This window comes from Montipora capricornis, chromosome 1 (assembly GCF_036669925.1).
Source record: "Montipora capricornis isolate CH-2021 chromosome 1, ASM3666992v2, whole genome shotgun sequence".
NCBI classification, from domain to species: Eukaryota; Metazoa; Cnidaria; class Anthozoa; order Scleractinia; family Acroporidae; genus Montipora; species Montipora capricornis.
In genome coordinates this window covers 29,960,910-29,969,876 of record NC_090883.1, presented here as the reverse complement: position 1 = coordinate 29,969,876, position 8,967 = coordinate 29,960,910, and the positions used below count along the sequence as shown (strand labels likewise).

The 8,967-nt window shown below is 38.3% G+C and overlaps 1 pseudogene; it reads right to left on the bottom strand.

Moving 5' to 3' along the window:
• The window catches only part of LOC138014159 (zinc finger protein 721-like), a 49,223-nt pseudogene extending 41,974 nt beyond the window's left edge, over positions 1-7,249 (bottom strand).
• Positions 7,250-8,967: the final 1,718 nt, after the last annotated feature.

The following is an 8,967-nucleotide window of genomic DNA, read 5'->3' as shown; positions in this document are numbered from 1 at the left end:
GTAAATAATAACAGAAAAAAAAAACCGGAACCAAGTCAATAACTGAGAACTGCAAACCAATTCAAGTTGAAGGCTCTTCCAACTTCATGTGATTCTGGTAATGTTCCAGAAGAACACGCTCGCTGCTCAACTGCTCCTGGCAAATCCAACAGCTACGTTTTTCATCCTGGTTTAACCTACACTCTTTTATTAGCTCTCCAGTATGTATTTTTTCATGTCTCCTTAGAGAAACTGGTTGGCCAAAACACTTGCCACACTGTTTGCACTCATATGGCTTTTCTCCAGCATGGATTCTTTGATGTTGTCTTAGATGTCCCACAGCTCTGAAACATTTGCTACACTTTTTACATTCATAACGCCTTTCTTCAGTATGAGTTTTCTGGTGTGTTCTTAGATTTCCTCTCTGTATAAAACACTTGCCACACTCTTTGCATTTATGAGGCGTTTCTCCAGTATGTGTTCTTTCATGAATCCTTAAACTGCCTCCTCGACTGAAACACTTTCCACACTGTTTGCATTCATAAGGTTTTTCTCCAGTGTGTATTCTTTCATGGCTTCTTAGAGATCCTGCTTCACTAAAACACTTGTGACACTGTTTGCACTCATAAGGCTTTACTCCAGTGTGAATTCTCTCATGCACTTTTAAATGTCCTACATTTCTAAAACACTTGCCACACTGTTTGCACTCATACGGCTTTTCTCCAGTATGTGTTCTTTCATGAACCCTTAAATTTTGTGCTTGACTGAAACACTTTCCACACTGTTTGCATTCATAAGGCTTTTCTCCAGTATGGTTTCTTTCATGCTTTCTTAAAGATCCTGCTTCACTAAAACACTTTCCACACTGTTTGCACTCATAGGGCTTTTCTCCAGTGTGGATTCTTTCATGTTTTCTTAAAGATCCTGCTTCACTAAAACACTTTCCACACTGTTTGCACTCATAGGGCTTTTCTCCAGTGTGGATTCTTTCATGATTTCTTAGAGATCCTGCTTCACTAAAACACTTGCCACACTGTTTGCATTCATAAGGCTTTTCTCCAGTATGTGTTCTTTCATGAATTCTTAAATGTTCTCCTCGACTGAAACACTTGCCACACTGTTGGCACTCATAAGGCTTTTCTCCAGTGTGAATTCTTTCATGCCCTTTTAAATGTCCTACATTTCTAAAACACTTTCCACAGTGTTTGCACTCATACGGCTTTTCTCCAGTATGTGTTCTTTCATGAACCCTTAAATTTTGTGCTTGACTGAAACACTTTCCACACTGTTTGCATTCATAAGGCTTTTCTCCAGTATGGTTTCTTTCATGCTTTCTTAAAGATCCTGCTTCACTAAAACACTTTCCACACTGTTTGCACTCATAGGGCTTTTCTCCAGTGTGGATTCTTTCATGTTTTCTTAGAGATCCTGCTTCACTAAAACACTTTCCACATTGTTTACACCCATAGGGCTTTTCTCCAGTGTGGATTCTTTCATGTTTTCTTACAGATCCTGCTTTACTAAAACACTTGCCACACTGTTTGCATTTATAAGGCTTTTCTCCAGTATGTGTTCTTTCATGAATTCTTAAATGTTCTCGTCGACTGAAACACTTGCCACAATCTTGGCATTTATGTGGCCTTTCTCCTGTATGGATTCTACTTGATTTTATAGCTTCATTAAGGCACTTGCCATCCCGCTTGCAATTCTTAGGCCTCTCTCCTGTATGGTCCCCTAAATGCCTCATGTCATTTTGTCGTTCCTCTCTGCAACTCCTCCTTTCTTTCCCCCGGGAATTCTTGATGCCCGTACAGCTCTTCTTGTGCAAAACAGCCCTTGGCATCTTTTTTTGCATTTAAATCTCAGTTCTCACTAAAACAGACGGAAATGAAAAATAATTTTCAATCTGTGACAACATTTGAAATATTTGGCATTTGGACCATTTGATGGCCCTTAATGACAATTATGTCATTTAGCAGACTACATAACGGTGGTCACCGGCAGTCTAACTGTGCAACCTTGTTTCGTGTTAAAGCAGCATTCAAACAAGAGGCTACCGGAAGCCTACACATTGTTTGAAATATTTTTAGCCGATAACCTTTTAAGTCCAAAGTATTTCAGTGTTCTTTATTTTCAGTCTGTTACAGTATCTTGGTAAGTACGTGCTTTCCTTGGTTTGTTGTTTACTCTGATTTATGCCCAGTCTGCCAACGTTATCTCATAAATGTTTCATATCCAGTTCAAATTCCGTAGTTTTAAGTCCACATTCCAATTCCCGACCATAGGGTGAAGTGCGATAATAGAATAGAGCGTTTCACTCACGTGACCAGCAGCCATATTGGATTACTGAAACAAAAGAAAGTATTTGCATAAAAATAGAGTTCAATTCCCGGAGGATTAGTTTGGTACACCATCATGGCCGCCATTCCTTTGTTTTGGAACACCAACATGGCCACTGTGACGTCATATGAAAACGGTCTATTGCTGTTTACATTTAAAACTGCAACTGCATTGATTCCTATCAAAATCAGCAAACAGATCCTTTACAAGTTTCTACGAAGGTATTTAATGATAAGTAATTATTTTTCTTAACAATACTGCAAGAATTATAAAATTATACACCTTTTTCCAAAATGGTTGCCATTTTAGTAATCCTTTGTTTGATTGCGAATTGGCCCTTTTGGCCTCGTTCAAGTTTAAATATTCTTTTGAATTTTACGTTTGAAAGCGAGGTCAAGAGGGCCAATTTGCAAGGAAACAAGAGAATACTAAAATGGCGGCCATTTTGGAATAAGGTGTATGTAATTAGCCCTTTGAGATGTATTACCGGGTCATATGATAACCGCCAGCAGTATCAATTAATAATCAATAAAATCATTAATAATCAATAAGAATTAATCGATTGGTATTGGAAATAAAAAAAAATCAATGCGTAAAAGCTGAGTGCATGAGTATCGATTTTTATTATTATTTATTATTATTATTATTATTATTGAAAGGTGTTACAATTGAACCAACTGGGAACTCGGAAAAATCCGAGCCCCAGATGGGATTCGAACCCACGACCCTCCGTGATCTAGTACAGATGCTCTAACCACTGAGCTACTGGAGACTCTATGGTGAGCAAGGCTGAAATGTGGGTATTTGACTCGAGCTGCATCACGCAGCCACAGAGTCAAATATCGACTGACAGCATGGCTAGCTCATAACTGCATCGCGCAGTCACATTGAGAGCATCATTGAACGATGCAGCCAACCAACCACCAAAGTGAGCGAATGTGAGAGCATGTACTAAATTACATAATGTTAAATGTTAATGTTAAAACATTCTCTCACATTATTATTATTGATTAATATTGATTTTTATTGATTATGAAATTTGTTACTTAGTTTCAATAAAACCCGCCATATGAATTAACAAACCATTCACTAAACTTTATTTGCTATATTTTAAGTTATTACAAATCAAACGTTTCAAATTTGTAGAATTTTTACAATTAAAAGTTTACTACTGGTAATTACTAAAACGTTTGATGGTCTCGAAACAAGAACATGTTATTAACTGTTGATTTCAAATTACTTTCTTCAGTCCCCAGGTCAAGGCGGAACCAAGCTACTTTCAGCAAGAACTTGTTGATTAGTTAATCAAAAAGAAGGAAAAGGTTTTTATTTATTTATTTGCGGTTAACAGTAATGGAAACCCAAATCAACCCCAGTGTTTCTAAAATGATCACAACCTGTGGTTGTACTAAGATAGTCAGCATTTATAATGTGTCTACAACAAATAATTTAGTACAATTTAGGTAATCCTTCACTAGTCCATTTCAGTACTCTCTCAACCTGGTCTGTCAGGGTAGTCCATGAACTGTAATGTACCTATCCCAGACAAATCGGTTTCAAGTTACCAGCAGCACTTTGAGCATGTTAAAGGGGCTAGGTCACGCTATTTTAGGTAATTTTGTTTAATTTTGTTAATTATGAGCTCTAAACATCAAATTGGTAGGGCAAGAGTCTTTCATTTGCAAAATCACCGCCACATAACAACTGAGAATGATTTTCCAGCTTCGTAAATGACATTTTGATATAGACTGATATAACTTTTAAAAAAGGAGGGCCGACGTTTTTCAAATTTACCCAAATTCAATCCGTTTCAATCCTCTCCAGTTTTGCCCATCCATGTCCCTTCTTGGCTTCCCTATGTTTTGTTAGAGTTCTTCTATAGTTTTGAACAGTTATTTTGATATTTTAGTTCATCCTATGACCATTCTATCAGTGCTGAAATTGCCTAAAATTGCGTGACCTAGCCCCTTTAAGCACTTGTCATCAGTTTCCCCAAGATGTTGAAGTGGGGTGAGGGCTGGGAGGGGGACCTCGGGCTGTTGTGGGGGAATACAGAGAGAGGACTGATCAAAGACATTGCTTAAAGTATCAGCCCTTTTCAGAGGGGGGAAGGTAGGCTCTTAGCCTTATGAATGCCCCACTCACAGGGAGTAGGTTGTAAGTGCTGACAATATTAAAATGAATGCATGTTCTAAGAGTGTGTATAGCTAAAGACTATAGAACACAGGATCGCCATTCCTTATTCAACACCCTAACTATGCCACTCTTTTCCTATTGTAGAACATTTTGGGGTGTAGCCGCCTAATCTAAATATTGAAGCCAAATAGATAACTTACAGAAAACAGCTGTTATATTTGGATACATTACTATGTACTATGTATGTGGGAGGCACGGTGGCCTCCTAGTTTGTGCCCTTGACTCCGGATAGAGTGGTCTGGGTTCGCGGCCTGGCCGGGGACATTGTGTTGTGTTCTTGGGCAAAACACTTTACTCTCACGGTGCCTCTCTCCACCCCGGTGTATAAATGGGTGCCGGCATAATGCTGGGGGTAACCCTGCAATGGACTAGCATCCCATCCTGGGGGGAGTATAAATACTCCTAGTCGCTTAATGCTAAGGAAACCGTAGATAAGCGCCGACCTGATGGGCCTTCTAGGCTCGTAAGCAGTGACTTTAGTTTACTTTACTATGTAACACTGATCCAGCAAATTAGAAAAGAAAGGGATAAGAAATCATGGAATAGTATTGTGGGCAAGCCCTCGCTTCCCCTGCATTATCTTCTCCTTCCGAGTCAATGCCGTCCTTATTGGAGAAGAGCACACCCCTACCTGACACTTGTCTAAACCAAAATGTTAAAAAAGTATTTGTAGAATAGATGCTTATTTAATAGTTAAATTATTTTTTAAATTCAATTATTTTTTAATCAAATGTAGTGTTAATATATACACCTAAGTTTCTATGGACAGCCTTTTATCTCTTACTGATTTTTAATAGAAGTGATCCTCTATAAAGTGTCAATTGCTTAAATTGTCCAGTTTAGTGAGATCACTTCTACCTTCCGATTATTATTGTTATTGTTATTATCATTAGTAGCAGCAGCAGCAGCAGCAGCAGCAGCAGTTCCACATATGATTCATTTCATACATCATTTTGTTCATTGATTTATTCATCACAGGAACATTTAAACCAACAAAATGACCAGCTCCCAACATCAGTGGTTTCACAGCTCAGTTGGTTAAAGCATCACAATGGCATCACAAGGTCATGGGTTTAAATCCCATTGAAGTCCCGGGCCCGGTTGTTCGAGAGGTGATTAACTTAATCTAGGATTAGTGTAAACTTTTGTTTCATTTTTTCGACTTATGGGTGAAGGTTTCTATTGCTTATTTTTCTTTTTCAAGATTGACTTGTTCTAATGTAAAGTTTTGCCGAACATCAGCTTTGAACAGCATTTGGGAATAGAGAAATAAACTCCTTGGTTAACTTTTAATCTGAGATTAGCATTAATCAGCTTTTGAACAACCGGGCCCTGAATTTTTCAGACTTCTCTATCCAATTGCAAAAATTGGATCCATAACTGTGAGGATCATAGCTTCACTTGATTTCACATCCGTAGTTCAATATTTGACTGATTTTATTTATAATTTTGTTAATTGAATCATTCATCATGGGAACATGTAAACCCACAAATGACCAGCTCCCAACTGCAGTGGCTTCGTAGTGCAGATGGTTAGAGCATCACACCAATATCGCAAGGTCATGAGTTCCAATGCCGTCGAAGTCCTGAAATTTTCAGACTTCTCTACACAATTGCTAAGACTTGCATTCATAACTGCGAAGATCATAGCTTCACTTGAGTAACAGATGGAAGTGAGCAGAAGGTGGATCCATTCAGTACTACCTCTGTGCCACTTATTTCAAAATTGGAGATGAACCTTGATATTGCTACAACTGACTGTTTTCTAAAATCACTTTGTGAAGAATTCAGGACAAACAGAAATGTCTTAAATAGTTCCTAAGTTCAATAATATATGCTTATAAACCCCAACAAGTGAATTATAGCCCAAGTGTATATTTTACTAATAACATGGGTGCCAAAAATATGGCATCTTAGTGGCAGTAATTTGTCACCCATGATATTAATAATGGTATACTCGTGAAGTTAGTGGATAATTTCACTCGCATTTTGTCCAAAATCAAATAATTTCCCTCAAATTATTTGCTTTTGGACAAAACGCACATGAAATTATTCCCTAATTTCACTTGTCACCATTTTGATTATTCATACAAATATCTGAGAATTTGTTTAATTAAGAACTCAGAAAAGTTAAGCATCTTGTGTTTTAGAGGCAGCAAAGTAACCGTGTTGAAGCTGTTTCCTCACAAAATTAAAGTTCACTTTTATAGTATTTGGCTTTGTCAAATTCTAGAGGTTTTGATAAAAATATCCCCCACGACGATGTCCCGTCCCTCGGAAAAGCACACTTGAATAAGATGTGGCTGGATCACAACGCTTGGACTGTTGCATTATCGATGATACTCCATCTGTATAGCTGCTAAAGCTGTTAACGGTCGCTCTTGCTCTGTTTACGAAGGTTGTCCAGCGACTCAGTTTTTCACATAATGAAAAATAAGTATAATCCTGATCATAGTTTGACTAAAGACTGTTAGGTTATTGGTGGCGAATCGTTCGTAAGAAAGAAACGGTCAAGAATCTTTCAGAGAAGGCCACAGAACATTATTCAGCGACCGCAACCAGTCAATCTCGCGATCAGGGACAGCTTTGATTAAGCTGGATTAAGAAAAGATCGACCCTTTTTTGCAACAACTTCACTTAACGCGAATGAATCGATCATTTTAAACAAAAGACCCCCTTCCTGATGCTAAAAGTGGAATTAAAATCTTACCTTTTCACAACAACTGGTTTCTTGGTATTACACCCATCTGGGCGGCTGCTAAGTCAATATTGGTAATCGGACTGGATTGCAGAATTAGCTCCGTTGGAACTTCATTTATATTTCGATTTCATAACCAATGGGAGATGAAGTACTTCAACTAGGTCGACCTCTCTGTTGCATATATTCAACACATGAAAACTCGGAGAGCCACCCCTAATCTTTAAGAGTTATTCCAGAGTCCATCACTCAAGAGTAATTTTAAGATTTACCCTAATTCACCGAGTCCCCGTCAGAGTCAGAAAAGTGTATGTGTTTTAAAGCAGATTTTGTGGAAAAATAAACAATAGACCAAATCGGCTAACCTAATTGTGTATATACCCAATTCAAAGCCTTTGAAAACAAACCGTTTTGTTACAGGTATCATTTCGCTATCATTTACATGTGAATGCTACATTATAACGCAAATACAATCGCAAAGGATTTTAACCCCGGGAGATTTCAATTTGGTACAACATATGGTCTATTGTTTATTTTCCCGAAAAACTTGGCCTAAAAATAGACACTTTTCTGACGTTGATGGGGACAAACCTGATACCAGACTCTAACAATAGGGTAACTGACTCTTGGTGTCAACTGGGAGATGAAGTTTTTATCCAAGTGTCATCGTGTATTTGGAGCTAGCGCACTAATTTGGGACAACGCTGTACAGAAATCAAATCAAATCAGTTTCAATCAGATCAAATCGTAGGTTGGTGAAAAAAATATGAGGAAAGTCGAAAGTGGTTGGATGACGAGAGGAGAAACGCCCTAGTAAAGGGTGAAAGTTCCTGATTTTCTCCTGGCATCTAGAAATCCGAATTTCGTGCTTGTGAATAAGCCATATCCGGACCCTGTAAATGAAGATCTTCATTTACAGGGTCCGGATATGGCTTATTCACAAGCTCGAAATTCGGATTTCTTTAGAATCATCTGCTCCATGCATATGACTTCCAACTTCATAAGCTTGAGCTGTTCAACTATGCGCTTTAGTTTTTTATGGAGAATTGGTGTCATTTTTTGTTGTTTGGAAGAGCACTTGATTTCCCCACTCTGCGGGAAGAGCTTTCGCTTGTCGTTTTCTTTAATGAAGAGGAGAAAAGGAGGCTCTGCCGGAATCGCGTCAACTCTTTGAAGCCACCGCAGCTCGAACTTCTGGACTAGTTAATCTTGGTTTCTCTCGCCAAACTGGTTTTTCCAGTTCGAGCATCCGTTGAATGATATATTGATAGTTATAATTGAGCCCGCTGTAACATGAAAAATCAAGATGGCGCCGAGATCTGCTCGAGGCCAAGCTGGGTTCAAAAATGTATCCTGGCAACATACAGCGCATGCTCAATAAAGATCTTGTTCGATTCATACAGAGTCTCTCGAGAACGCCAAAATCGAGCAAGCAAAAGAAAAGCTCTGCTCGTAGATTGAAGCCCTCCCTTCTATGAAGCGCCAAGTTGCCCTCACTTGTATAAGTCACTGAACCACAGGACAATCAACTTTTTATTGAATTCAAGAAAGTTTTTTATTTTTAATTGGCCAAAGATAAACTTCAATTTCTTCTTAAGGGGATATTAATTAGAAAAATACCATCAATTAAGATGTGCCATCCCTTTGTGATTAAAACTCAGAGATACACTCTTTTTTACGCAAACACTTTGTGTGAGAACGTGCAGGCCGAGATGAACCAAAATTTATTGACAAGAATTCTTACGCCAAAAAGT